Here is a 14,575-nt window from a genome sequence, read left to right on the forward strand (position 1 = left end):
AAGTTCACAAGCCAGGTTTCAAAGCAATAATTTCTGGAACCTCAGCTTTCATACATAGAGGCACACCTGCAGTGGGGTGAGGGGTATTAGACAATATAGAGCTGCACCTGGAGAGCAACATCTGTATTGAGTAAGGTCTTGGCAGCAACTGGACTTTCTTCATTCTCCGAAGGGAGAAACACTTTGTTATCTCAGTATCCATCACCCTGCCTAATATTTTGTCTTACACATACAGGGGGTGATGGAGAATCGTTTCCTTTGACCTGTTCCAACTCAAAGAACATGAATTGCAGGCAAACAGACAATGCAAACAGCAATGGTGAGAGTGCCTGCCCGAGAGATGAACAGATCAGAGAAAGTTTTCCATTAAACAGTGCAGTTTCCGTCTCTGCCTGTCGGGCAGCGCGAAGATAATCCCAGGCATCAAGGCACTGGAAAGTGCATTTCTGGCTGGAGTGATCACAGCAGCCCTGACATCATACAGCTGCTGCTTTCCATAATCAATGTCGGAGCGGAGTTTATGCACCTTATGAGTCCCTCATGAGATCCCAAACCCGGAACCTGGACGGTAACATTTCCCCCTAATTGATGTAAGTTTGCTCAGGGAATTACATCCTGTTTGATTAATTTTTGGTTTGATTTCCCTCCTCCTGCTATGATTTCCATGGACAGAGTGGTTCTTTTGATGCATTGCATGTGGTAGAGGAAGATGAATTTCAGGGTATAGAGCTGGGTCCTAATGCTAGCCTCCTGATTCGGGGAAAGTTTTCTATGGAAAGAGGCCTGGGTATGACTGTCCTGCAGTATCTCCATATAATGTTTCCATTTCTTGCTAGGAATGGAAGAAGAATTTTATAGCACCCCAGATACTGGATTAGAATATTTATGTGCAAAATTACGCCATCATTACGAGGCCTGTAACAAAGAAACAAAACCACAGACTCAGTAAAAGTGAGGCTTTTGATGTAAGGCTGCATTTGCTCCATCACTCTTAGACTAATTAAACCAGAATCACATAAAGACTTCAGGCTTTAAAAGGTGTGTGTATGTGTCTGTGTGTCCATGTCTGTGAGTGTGTGTGTGTGTGTGTGTGTGTGTGTGTGTGTGTGTATGCGCATGGGCTCCTGGGCAATGGCATTCATGTGGAAGTCAGAGGACAACTGGCCAGAATCAATTCTTTGCTTCCATCATGTGATCCTGGGGTTCTAACACAGGTTGTTAGGATGATGATAGGTGATGTGATTGGCTGAGCCATTGCTAGCCCCCAAACTCAGTGTTTTAAGACTATAAAATAGCTTTATAGCTATTTTTATATTTGTACATGCTCCTAAGGAAATATTGCCTTAGAAATTACTTTGTAAGATTTCCATGAGTCCCCATTTATTTATTTCATTAAAAAGATTTATTTATTCTTATTGTTTATTAGTATAGGCATTTTTTTCTGAATGTATGTTTGTGTTCCACATGTGTTCCTACTGCCTGAAGAGACCAGAAGATCACACTAGATAGATCACCTGGGACTCACATTATAGATGGTTGTGAACCGCTGTGTGGATGCTGGGAATTGATCCTGGGTCAAGTGGATGAACATCCAGTGCTCTTAACTGCTGAGCCATCTTTCCTTTATTGAGCCCCCTTTGGATCTATAGGTCTTAGGAGATGCTAGAGAGTTCCTGGTTAATGATGACTTCAGGATATGGAATGCTCCCCACGGTGAAACTATTCTGTCCTGTTGTTCTATCAGAGTCTCAAATGGAAACTCCTATGTGACATGCTTCCTGGGTTCTTGGGTATCCAGCCCTGTGTGCTGCCATATTTTGTATGTTCCAGTATCACTAAGAATGTCTCCTTTTGATGAATTCTCCCACTTTCTGCATTGTAGCAGAAAGCCTTAGGATTTTAGAATTAAAACTTAGAGTTGATTAGCTTCTGTATCTTTCATTACAACCCAAAGGGTCAACAGCTTCCTTATGGAACTAGCAAAAGCAAACAGTAAGATGATGTGGGTGTTGGGCCTTTCTGTGTGTGGTGATGCCATTGAGGAAATACTGAATTCTCATTCTAGCCTCCTAATAAATCAGAGTCCTAGGGAACAAGGACTGGGGTAGCTTCTCCCACAAAGCATATACATTCATTGTGAGGATAGAGGGAAAGAAAGGGGAGTGGAACTTCAGAGAGCTGAGGAACAAACACTGTAAATGCAGCACAGAGTGACCTCTGTGGTTCATTCCTGGTGAGATGCCCAGGATGGGTGCAGGGGCTGAGAAGCTTGGGCCACCTTTAAATCCCCTGCATTTTCAAAGACCCCCAGAACTGTCATGTGACAGATGGCATTAGTAAGCTGTGCAAGAAAGTGCAGGAGTTGGATGTTAGCCACAGGGCTCCAGGGACTTTTCCCGATCAGGCAAGAGATAAAGTCCTCAATATTTACCCAGCAAGTTCTCAGCCTTGTCTGATTTCAGCAATCACTGCTCAATATTAGTTCTTCAGAAAAATCTTGGTACTTCAGAGATCCAAGTCTTCTACCTAAGACAGAGTTGCTAAGTTTCCCTGGCTATGGGCAAGCTTCTTAAAGTGGACTCAACCCAAATTAGCCAAGAATTGAATAGTAAAGACTCAACAGCAACTGAGCCTATGGTGAATCCATGCTTCTGCCTTCCTCAGGAATCAGTGGTCCTGAGTTTGAAGACATACCCGTGTATCTGTGGAATAGCAGAGGCCACGTGAATGAGTGTGCAGGGGGATCTAACTTAATTCAGAATAAGGACTGGGGATGGTGGTGAAAGGGTGTAACAAAGGGGGAGAGCTGTCTGATTCTGTCTGCAGAGAACTCACACTACAGCCTGAGAAGCTAATATTAGGTTTGTTACCTGCCCAGAGCAGTTCCCATTTATGCCTCTTATCACTGCCTGCTTCATCATAGCTGGCTCTTCCTCTCTAAAAGCTTTTTTTTTTGATTCAGAAAATAAACGGATAGGCCACCTGGCACTGGTAGTTAAATGACATGTACAAATGATTACATGAAAGAAGATAAGAATAAAAAATGTTCTAAGGATTTGAGACAAAGAAGTCAGGCTTTTCTTTAGGATGCCTGGGGGAAGTCTTTCAACATCTCTGTTGCTCAGGTTAGTGGTTAGGGCTTCTGTCGCATTTAAGCCATGGACTTGATCTTGTCTAATATAACCTCATGCAAGTGTCACTGGTGATATGCCCTGAGATAAAGGCCTGACTCACTGGCCTTCTAGCTTTCTATGTGCTTAGACATAAACAGTTTCACTACCCAGTGCAAGGGATTGCCCTTAAGCTCTTGGCTAATTGTTCCTTCTTTATTTTTTGTTTTTGTTGTTGTTGGTGGTGGTGTTTGTTTGTTTGTTTTTTGTTTTTTCGAGACAGGGTTTCTCTGTATAGCCCTGGCTGTCCTGGAACTCACTTTGTAGACCAGGCTGGCCTCAAACTCAGAAATCCGCCTGCTTCTGCCTCCCAAGTGCTGGAATTAAAGGCGTGCACCACCACCACCCGGCTCTTTACATCTTAAAGTAGTTAACTATAATAATGCAATATGGGGTAGGGTTGCAAGTAGCGAATGATAAATGAAGGATGGTATATGTGCACAGCCATTACCTGTACCAGGCTGAACTGGGCTTCAATTCCGATCAGAGCTCAGGTAATTTGTACTATTTATGTGCCTGGGACATTAAGGACAGTTAGAGCTTCAATTTATTTTAAACAGAGAACAAAACATGAACATCGTTTCACTTAGTGAAAATTGAAATTTTCCAGGGGAGGGGATTAAGTATGCATGAAATTAGAAAGGTCAAGTCATTTTTTTTCTTTTTGAGACAGAAGAGAAGGAAATCCATAATTCACATTTTTACAAGGAAGATATGAAGAACCATAGCAGCTCAAGTGAAAGATACCAGCCCACCATTGCTTTCCATAATGTCCTTCTATTCAAATGGTTGTCCTCTTCATCAGCTGACCACTCAGCCTATCTCTAAACACACAGGGAGGGTCTCGTATAGGCCCATCTTCTAGGATGAGTGGCGATGACACCCAAGTCCCCTCTCATCAGCAAATTCAGCTTCCATATGGAAATGACTAGACTCTGCTAACATTTGTCTTCTCCAGACACAACTATAGTCAGCTCCTGGCAAGTCCTCACTGAGTAGGCAGAATGGCAGAAGTCTCAACCCTTCTAGCAAGCACTGAAGGGAACTAGACAGGTAGTCAGCAGTTAGTGTGCTTGGGGTTCAGTTTGGACCTCTGCTTCCCCTTGAACTGAAGAAGACCGTGAACTTCTGCTTAGACACAGTTTAGACTAGTGTTAGTATTAGGATTTGCTAATATAACATGACTCAAAAATGAACATGTGGAAAATGAACATCTGGACTTTGGAGTCTAGTGGTTCTCATTTAAATCTTACCTCTAACACTTTCTATCTGTCAGAACCAGTTACCATTTTCTGGGGGGAAAAGGTGGGGTATCCTTCCAGACAAAGAAAAGATGCTAGCTTCAAAAAAAAAATCACAGAATTTTCCAACATAGAAGGTGAAACCATTTCCTTGCAAGAACAGCCCATCCTTATAGCTTATTTTAAACCAAAAGCTGGCTGGAATACCTACCCTACTTTCTCTTTTCTGCATGCTGTTACCATGATCCCGTCATCACTGCTGAGGCAAATGGTTCACTCTTTCTTTCTTGTTAATTTTCCTCATTGCTGTGACCAGTTCCTTGACATGAAGGGATTATAGGGAAAGGTTTATTGTAGCTAAGGTTTAGGGCATATCCTCTCTAAGCCTAAAATGTGCCCTTGCCTCCTTGAATCAGCTTCTATGTGCTGACTCTGAGAAAATACTTTCCTATTGTCCCACCGAAGCCTGAAAACGTCGTTCTCAGTGGTGCTGATATCTTACTAAACACAGTCAACTTCTCACCTCAGCTTGATCAGCATACACTGATACTTAGCCAAAATCACACAGGTAGCACCCAGTCCAGTTTTCCGCAAAGCCTTGACTCCCTTCTGAAACAGAATTTTGGTGTCTGCTGTGCACATTAGACTCAGCATTATCTTCCATGCTCCCACTAAACCGCTCAGTAAGTTCTAAACACTAAATGGCTTGTCAAGCACAAACAAAGTCTTGCACATTCTTTTAAAAAGACAGCACTGTAAAGTTCATCACAGCAACAGTCCTGCTTCTCTGCTACCACTTCCTGTTCTAGTTTCATTTCCATTGCTGCAATAAAATTTCCTGGCAAAAAAAGCAACTTGGGAAAGAAAGGGTTTTGTTGTCTAACAATGTCAGATTACAGTCCATTATTGTAGGGAAGTCCAGGCAGCAGCTTAAAGCACCATATCTACAAAGCAGAATGAGAATAAACACAGATCCCTTGCTTACTTGCCATCTTAGTGGTCAGTTAGTGTTCTCTGCTTTTATACTGCCAGGACCCAGCCTGAATAACGGTGCTGTCCACATCGGAGCGAGTGTGTTAGGGGCTGGGAGGGTTTCTTACCTCAATTAACAGTCAATATAATCCCCTACAGACATGATCCCAGGAACCAACCTAGTCCCTTATAAAGACCCTACCAGGAGATTCTAGGTTGTTTCAAGATGGGAGTTTAAATAAACCAATGTCTTGTTGTATAACCAGTTAGCAGGCATTGTGGCAACTTGCTCCTTAGAACTGATGATGCAACTTTGAGGCAGTTTTCTGATGCTGAGGCTCAGAAGTCACCCTGTGGGGTCTGAATCTCTCTCCAGGTAGTGTCTCAAGTGATGTGACTTAGATGCCATGGGGTTGTTGTTCACTCCAAAGCTGCTTCGTGTGTGTGTGTGTGTGTGTGTGTGTGTGTGTGTGTGTGTGTGTGTGTGCACGTGTGGTGGAAATATCCTGTACATCTGCTAAAAGGGAAGTGAGTATTTGGTTATGTGAGGGTAGAGACTGGGGAAAACACGTTTGTTTTTCTTACAATCAGAATGAATTCTAGCAGACAGATTCTCCTCTTACTTTGTCTCAGGCAGAGAAATCAGTCACAATAGGTGGAAATTAGATCTTTGTCTTTGCTTTTCGTAAAGAAATGTGATTGCCTGCCTTCCTCAATTTGGTAAGTTCTATAGCTTAACTTCATCAAATTCTCAGGGGTCTATCACAACCATATTCCAAGAGATTAAACATTTTTCTAGTTATTTCAAGAATGATTGTGTTCAATAGAGATAAATACATGGAATTTTTCAGGAATTAGAGGACTGGATGGGTTGCAATTTGACGTTATTTTGAGTTAAAGCATCTTTAAGCCATAGGGCCTGGATTTTTATCTCTTATTTAAAGTTCAGATGGCAAGCAGAAAGTTGAACTTGCCTCTGAAGTAGCCATAATGTCTGGTCCCAAATCAGGAGCACCAAGTCTAGATTAAAAAAAAAATAATAGTTTGCCTCTTCTTTAGTTATTATTAAAATTCTAACTGCACTTAAATACCTTATATTTCTTTGCAAATATTGATTTACATAGAGTATCAAAGCCCTTCTGGGAAACCCTCTAGGGAGGCACAAATCTCTGGACAGTTTTCTTCTGTCCCTTCCTGGGTAATGCTAGAGTCTTGATTCATCCTCTGTGGTCCTTCTTCAACTTTATGCTTACTCCTAGACCAAGAAGTATTGTGTATATATGGTCCTGATTGCTAGTCATTACTTTATACCAGGTCCATTTATCTCATTTTGTTATTAGTCATTGACCTGCATATTAACACCTTACTATTGAAGGAACACTTAGAATGTAAGTCTTGACAGGTAACAGCGTTCTGTTGCCACAACAGTAGATGGATGGGAACGGCAGGAGGCTGCATTTTCATCACCTTATCTACAGTGACCTGTGCACCACAGACTTAAATAGCATTGGTTGTGGCTGCTCATTAGGTGACCTCTGTAAAACTCCAGTGCTCTCTCTTTATGTTAAAAAAGAAAATGCATGCTGAATTTGGGCAATTCCATCATTCTGGGCAACGACTGTTTCCAGACAGCTGGGATGAGATAGTGTGACTTCAGCTTGTTTATCACGCTCAATTTTAAAACTTTGGATCTTAACAATACTAGGGATAAGACAACTGGGGACTGTGCCCAGTTGGGGCAGCACTGGTACTCTGTGTCCAGTGGCAGCAACAATGTAGTGGCAATGCTTTCTGGTATGCAGTGGCAGTGCTCTCTGTCTGGTGTGCAGTGGCAGTGCTCTCTGTCTGGTGTGCAGTGGCAGTGCTCTCTGTCTGGTGTGCAGTGGCAGTGCTCTCTGTCTGGTGTGCAGTGGCAGTGCTCTCTGTCTGGTGTGCAGTGGCAGTGCTCTCTGTCTGGTGTGCAGTGGCAGTGCTGTCTGGTGTGCAGTGGCAGTGCAGTCTATGATGCAGTGGCAGTGCCATCTAGTATCACTGATATCTTTAGGAGGCTAATGCCAAAGCCCTGTGGCTTAGAATATTTTAATTATGTGTAATTATCCATTCACTGTCTGAGTTCAACAGGTACAAGTACAGCTTAAATGAGTGTTTGCTCCCAGGTCTCATGCTGCTACAACCCAGGCATGAGCCAATCTCATTAGAGGCTCAGATGGAGAAGAAACTGCCTCTCAAACCCACACACATTCAAAGCTGTTCATGAAGTCTAATTTTTTAAAACTATTTTTTAAAAAATATTTTTATAGTCTATATGTTTAGGTTTTACCTATATTTATGTATGTGCACCACATATGTGCAGTGTCTGTAGAGTCCAGAAGAGGGCATGGGATCTCCTGGGAATAATTATGGATGGTTGAGCTGACATGTGGGTGCTGGAAACCAAACCTGAGTATTCTGTAAAAAATAGTAAGTGCTTTTTTTCCCCACTGCTTCAACCCCCCCAGTTATAAATTCCTGAAGGACTGCTTCTTTAAGGATAGTGGCAAAAGTTATATTTTTGTGAGTAGGACTGTATTCTAAGGTAACAATAAATAGTATAGAGAGAGCATAAACCAGGAACAAGAAGTGTAAGCAAATTCAAAACCATCCTTGCAGGAATGAACTTTTGCTAGTTGACTATGGATTCATTCCGTCACAAAGAAGTCTCTGATCAGGAAAGACTGAGCCTTCATGAATCAGAAGGGGACACACGGATGTGAAAATGCCGACTTACTTTACTATTCATTTATCTCTGGCTCCCTTTGCTGTGTGGGACATCCTTTCTTCTTGGTCACATAAAGCTAGTTTATCACTCTCTGCTCCATAGCCAGACAGATCCACAGTTTCCTGTGTTAGTCTAGTCTTCCTGCCTCATCATCCCAAGTGCTGGCACTGCCTGCAGGACCCTTCACATCTGGCTTTCTCCATGTGTAGATCTTGAAAGAGAAAACAACTGATTCTCTCATGCCTGTAACCTACAATTACAGGCAAGCAGTCGGTTTGACCCTGGAGCCCCTCGCCCCACAAGCCTAATCACAAATCAAACCAGTAAGAAGCTTTCTCACAGAGAAATTGAAATTTAGGGTATCTTCTCATAATGAATCAAAAGTTCGCTGTCTTTTCATTCTCTCTGACCTATTAAGATTATAAGAAATCACAATGTCCATTGGTGGTCAGAGGGCAAGGGAACAGCAGGGAAAAGGATGTTTATATTTGCATAAACTTTCTGGATAATTTGGTAAAAACACACCAAACAACTTTAGATGTTTATACCCTTTGAATTAGTGATTCCACTTCTAAAAGTAAATCCTAAGGACATAATAATGCAAATGGGAGAGACTGAGCCACAATAATGTTTATCATGCTATTAAAGTAGCAGAAAATTGGATAAATCTAAATTTCCAACAGAAAGAGATTAGTGGAATAAATTTTGGTATATCTGTGCCACAGAAATTCTTTCTGGCTATTAAAACAGTTCATTATGGAGGAGATATTTATTGGTAGGGAGGGATGATCATTAGATGATAATTACATTTTTAAGGTAATCCAACAGGTTATAGCATAATATGCATACTATGACTTATGTGTATTTAATGTGTACGTGTGTATGTGTGTAAGAGAAAGAGAGAGTCTTGAACATAAACATAACCAAATTTTTATAACATCTGTCTTTAAAAGCAGTATTAAGTCTTGTGCTTTCCTTTTCTTATCCTCATTTCTAATCTCTCCATGGACTTTGTATCTGTTTTGTATAAGGAAACAAATCCAGTTTCAGCCTGCCAGATATTAGATAGTCTGCCCATTCTTATCTGGCATTGGCCATCTTGTATAAATGCTCTGAAGTCTGTCTCACCCAACATGCCTACTTTAGAACCTTCAAAGCAGAAGTTTGAAAGGAATGCCCACAGTAAGAACTCATGGATAAAAATGAATTCCAGAACCCTGGTGATCTAACTGTAGGCTCTTTTTCAGAGACGTTGCCTGAAATCATGGAAGATATGGTCAAGGTCACGTCAGCCTGTGGTGATCAAAGTGTGCTTTCAGAACTTAGGTGAGAGGGAGATGCTTCAGGACCTGTGGGGACCAAACCAGAGATGATCTGCTAATCTGAGCTGCACCCAAAGCAGACACATCTGTGGGGACATTCTGTGTTGTTCTGATTGTGGACTGGCACAGTGTTCCTTAGCTTCCATTAGGTCCCGTTATCCACAAACTATATCGCCATTACACTTTTGTTTGAAACACTGATGAATCTAATTCAAACTGACTTACATGATAGGAATTTATTTGCTTTCATTGTTATAAAGTCAGATGTGAAGTAAGGCCCTGGCATGCTTGTATCAAGCCTTCAGTTTGTTTTCTGTAAAAATATCCTTGGTCCCATCTCCATTTACCTGCTTCTCTTTCATCCTGGCTTGCAGAACAACTGCTCTAGTAGTTAAGTCCAAGAAAACCTACATTCACCTCAGTCCTTAATACTCATTATTATTAAACTATCCCAGAAGCTTCTCTTGGGCAGAATGAATCACTATAGTACCTGAATCCTATACAACATTTGGTTCAGACAGTATTATGGAAAATGGGTCCTGGTATTTTGATGAGTTGGGCCAATATTGGCCCTATTTGTCCTCTTGCCTGTGCCTTTAAATACATTTGTACTGGAACACATGCAGAGGTTTACCTAGTGCCTATGGCTTTTTCTTTATCCAATGGTTAAGCAGGTACAAGCACCTGACTCACACCACAGAAAGTGATTTCTTACCCAGTCCTTTGTAGGAATGTTCTCTGACCCTTGGAACAGGCCATGCTCCTAGAGTTGAAGAAGTCTTTCTGATCCAAACTTTTAAGCCACTCTAGAATATAAATAGTAGGTGTGGTGGGGTAATCTACTCTTCTGTGTTTTAAAACCATTGGAGATTATCTTTTTCTGATGTTTGCAGTCAGTTTAATTCAGGTGAATCCCAAGCCCACCATGCAATGTCTTTGCTCACTATTACCTAGAGGGGTATATTTCAAAGATTTCTAATGCCACAAACCTGTGTGGATAATTTATTTTTTAGCAAGCTCAGCCCTACACCCTCTGTCTCACACATACTCCAGTATGGTCCTGCTCTTCTCTGGGTCTTTGGCTCTTCTGGATCATTTAAAGACAGTAATTGTTAACCTGCAAGTCATGACATGTTTGGGGGGTTGAATGACCCTTCCACAGAGATTACATGTCAGATATTCTATAAGCATATATTTACATTATTATTCATAACAGTAGCAAAATTACATTATGAAGTATCAGTAAAAATAATGTGGTTGTGAGTCACTGCAGCATGAGAAACTAATTGTATTAAAAAGCCACAGCATTAAGGAAGGGTGAGAACCACTCTTCTAAAGGTTCAAATGCGGAATGTTTCTGGTAAAAACACACCTGGAGTTGCCTGGGCCTCCCTCAAGTGGATGACTGTGTAGACACCCCCTTCCAAGCACACTCAGTTGAACCTGCAGTATTTGCTTCTACTTTGTAGAAATGTTCTTGTTATATCCAGTATCACTGTGCCTGCTTTCTTCTGAAGGTGACTATAATAGCAACCACTTGCTGTAGGATAGGCTAACATATATATTAATGGATTTTAATATATTTTAAGATTCACATATCTCTACAATGTCTTAATCATAGACATTCACATTAAGTGAAGGCATTCAGACTTAGCTGGGTTCAATTTTCTCTATACTGTCATGGTTTAGTCCTGCATAAAACAGAACTTTGCACCCATATCTGACTATATATATGTTTATATGTTTATATGTTTATATATATATATGTGTGTGTCTGTGTGTGTGTGTGTGTGTCTGTGTGTGTCTGTGTGTCACAGCTTTCAGCTCTGTACTACATTGGATTGTTTGGTTTCGATCACAAAATCAAACATCTCCAGACATTCATCTGGATCCTGTTAACTCTCATTTTATTCCCTCAAGGAACCCATGAAACCAGGCTGACCCCATTCTCCCTATGCCGCTCAGTTCTAACCTTGTCTTCCTAGCTGAGTGCAAAGGATTTTCAAGACAGAGAGGTTCATATCCTTAAATTAGAATTGGCCCATGTCTCTGGAGGCTTTGCTTTATAGACAACTCAGTACAAGAGCTATATAGACTTGGGTCAACTAACTACAGTTCCTCAGGATTTGTTGCTGTTCACACCCCACTACCGAGCTTTATCATCTTCTAGCAGGTGCAGCTCTACAGTGGGTCATTGGCAGCATTCCAGTATCTAGTACACGGTTAGCTACTTCAGGCAATTTGATGGTGGCTTCTCCTTTCCTTGGATGTGTGGATTACAGAAAAACTAGCCAAACAAGCTCAGAGACTAGAACTCTTTTATATTTCACAAGAATAGAAAGTTAGGCTTACCTAAAGATGGAAAGAAGGCATTGAAGTCAGATACATGTGTGAGAACCAGGCCTGCCACTTTCTGGCTCTATAGACTGGCAAGAGACCTCCATTCTTGAGATCACGATTTCTATGTCTTCCAAAATGGAGGCAACAGTAGTAGCCACTGCATAGAACTGTTGGGAACATATTTTGAGATAACAATTTTCATGGGCCAGATGCATATTAAGGGATTGTTAAACATTAGCTTCAGTTAGCAGCTGTGTCCTTTGCCTGCCTTGGCGGGCTTTTTCTTCTTCCTAAGCATTGATTTTAGTTGAGGCTGTCCACATCTTTTTTTTTTCTTTTCTTTTTCTTTTTGGTCCATCAATAACCATGGAGTATAGTCTTGTCCCACCCATTAGTGCCCCCTTGAATTTTCTGGCCTCGCTTTTGAGCTCAGCTAGGATTCTGATGACACCAATTGACCAATTGCCCAGCATGGCTTCCATTAGCGCTGAGCATTTGCCTTCTCCTCCCTCAGAAAGACCCTGTATCCAGGGAAGTGAATGTCAAAACACCAGACCTGTTGCAGAGCCCTCTTTTACCCCCTTCACTTAAGAGTCCTCAGAGGTCAAAAGAAAATAGATTTAAATGTTTCCCAGTCAAGTGTGCAGCCCTCACTGTGTTCCACAATGGAGTCGCAGTGGGAGCAGTCCACACCTTCCCCAGCCTCTGGCCGAACAAATTGATCTAATATTGACTTGCCTGGGGTTGTCTCACATCATTGTAGTCCAGAACAGCAGAGCGCATCTTCCATTAGTTGGAATTAGTGGTTAAAGTTCCTGGGTTACTTTTTTTTTTCCAATGTGAAGAAAAAGGAGTTTCTCTGTGGAGAAGAGAATTGAGTGGTGCACTCACTTTGAGTTCTATTTTTCCCCTTCACAGTTTTCAGGTTGTGATTGATGAAGTCAGTTTTCAATAAAGCCTCTAACTGAACAGACAAATATCTAGAAATAAGTTCAAAGAAGGATGGAGAGAAGAAAGGCTCGCACCATAAATCATTCATTTGATTCCCCGAATGAGCACAACAGTGCGATTCTGCTGCTCTCTCAAAATTACCAGTTGCAGAGACTGTGGGCATGAGCTCTGTGGGCTGGCATTACAGGTGAATAGACTGAGGCATACAGAAGAAACCAAGGGAGTCTCCAACTACATCTAGACTCCATACCCCTCCAGTGCTCTGGAAAATGCCCACCTTACATATTGCTGTTACCTGAAGCTATGTCCTCGATGCCAAGATGTCAATAGGATTAGAACATTCCTCTCCTCAGGCTATTGAGAAAATGGCTGAGAATATGAAGAGTAACATGCCTGGGAGAATATAGCATTGAACATCATAGATTAACAGCAGGTAGACATTGATTGAGTGAACATGTTATTTTTTGATGATGGATGAAGGGTTATTTGATAATTTGGACTATTTGTGGTACATCTTCATGAAATTGACATGGTTAGTTTTAAATGTCAGCTTGCTGCAAGATAGAACTTCTTGGAAGGACTGCCTTAATAAGGAATTATCCATAAGATAAGGTTGGCCTGTGGGCATGTCTTTGGGGGTTAGTTTTGTTTAATTGAAGTAGTAAGATACACTCTGAATAGAGGAGGTACCATTCCATGGGTGGCACCAGAAGCTGAGTGAGAATAAAGAAAGCTAGCCAAGTGAGTGGGCAGGTAGCCAGGAGCACTTGTTTCTTTCTGCTCTTGATGGTGGATGTGATATGACCAGCTGTCTCAAGATCCTGCCTCTGCGACATTTCTGCTGTGTTGCACTGTAATCTGGGACTGTAACTGAATAAACCTCTCCTCCCCTAAGCTGGCTTGGGTCAAGGTGCTTTATCCCAGCAACAAAAATGAAACTAGCATATGGGTGCATCTTCATTTTTGGCTTTGGACCTTGGGCACACACAGCTGCTCAGAATACAGTATTTGTTAGAACCTGCTGTACCATCCTTCCTGCTTCACCCAGGTCTCACTGTGCACTTGTATGCTATAGCCTGACACATCCTACATCTCACTGAGAAGCAAAGGCTAGCTAGTACGAGGAAGTGGAGAATACCTGTGGCACTTGGCTTTCCCTCAGCCCCAGCTCCCCTCACAATCCTAAAGAAGGTAGGCATGGCTGATTGCAATATTACTTCTATGCTTTAGGAAGGTAACTTGGAGTTTAGAAGTTTTATACACTCACTGATGCTCATGTAATAGTTGGACAGCAAAGTCTTCCACTAATCCTTGAGTTCCAGGGCAAATCTACTACAAATGGATCAGAAGAGAGCATGTATGAAACCAGGCTTTCCTGCAATCTCTAACTCCTTTCTGAATGTAATTTCGAGCCAACAACTCAAGTGAAATATTCACTATCAAAAATGTAATGTATTTGTAAATAAGAATCTAATTAACATATCAAACCCAACACACACACACACACACACGGGGGTGGGGGGAGAGATAGAGACAGAGAGAGACAGAGAGAGAGATGATTTTTTTTTGAAATTCCTAAAACACTTTCATATCCTTTATCTCACTTGTTCTTAGAAATAGGCCCGTGAGAGGCCTGGGTCTGAAATGTTCCCATAGGCCATGTGTTTGAGCACTTGCTTCCTAAGTGGTGGCATTGTTTTAGGAAGCTTGTGGAGACTTGAGAGGGATAGCATTGTGCTGAATCACTGGCATTGAGTCTTGAGGCTTAATAGCCTGGCTACCTCTGGTCTATCCTGTGCCTCCTCTCTGCTTCTGGCTGCT

At 41.7% G+C, this 14,575-nt stretch overlaps 1 long non-coding RNA gene across 4 annotated transcripts in view; it reads left to right on the forward strand.

The window, feature by feature from the left end:
- Nucleotides 1-235: 235 nt before the first annotated feature.
- The window catches only part of Gm34225, a 52,227-nt gene continuing 37,887 nt past the window's right edge, over nt 236-14,575 (forward strand). For 2 of the 4 annotated variants that reach the window (XR_378439.2, XR_869886.1), the window contains exon 1: nt 5,984-6,103. This is a non-coding gene — a long non-coding RNA (predicted gene, 34225). Of the gene's footprint in view, nt 591-5,983; nt 6,104-14,575 lie in introns of those variants that run through there. The other 2 variants (XR_869885.2, XR_869887.1) reach the window with 2 other exon arrangements.

The sequence above is a fragment of the Mus musculus genome, chromosome 7 (assembly GCF_000001635.26).
Source record: "Mus musculus strain C57BL/6J chromosome 7, GRCm38.p6 C57BL/6J".
Classification (NCBI taxonomy): domain Eukaryota; kingdom Metazoa; phylum Chordata; class Mammalia; order Rodentia; family Muridae; genus Mus; species Mus musculus.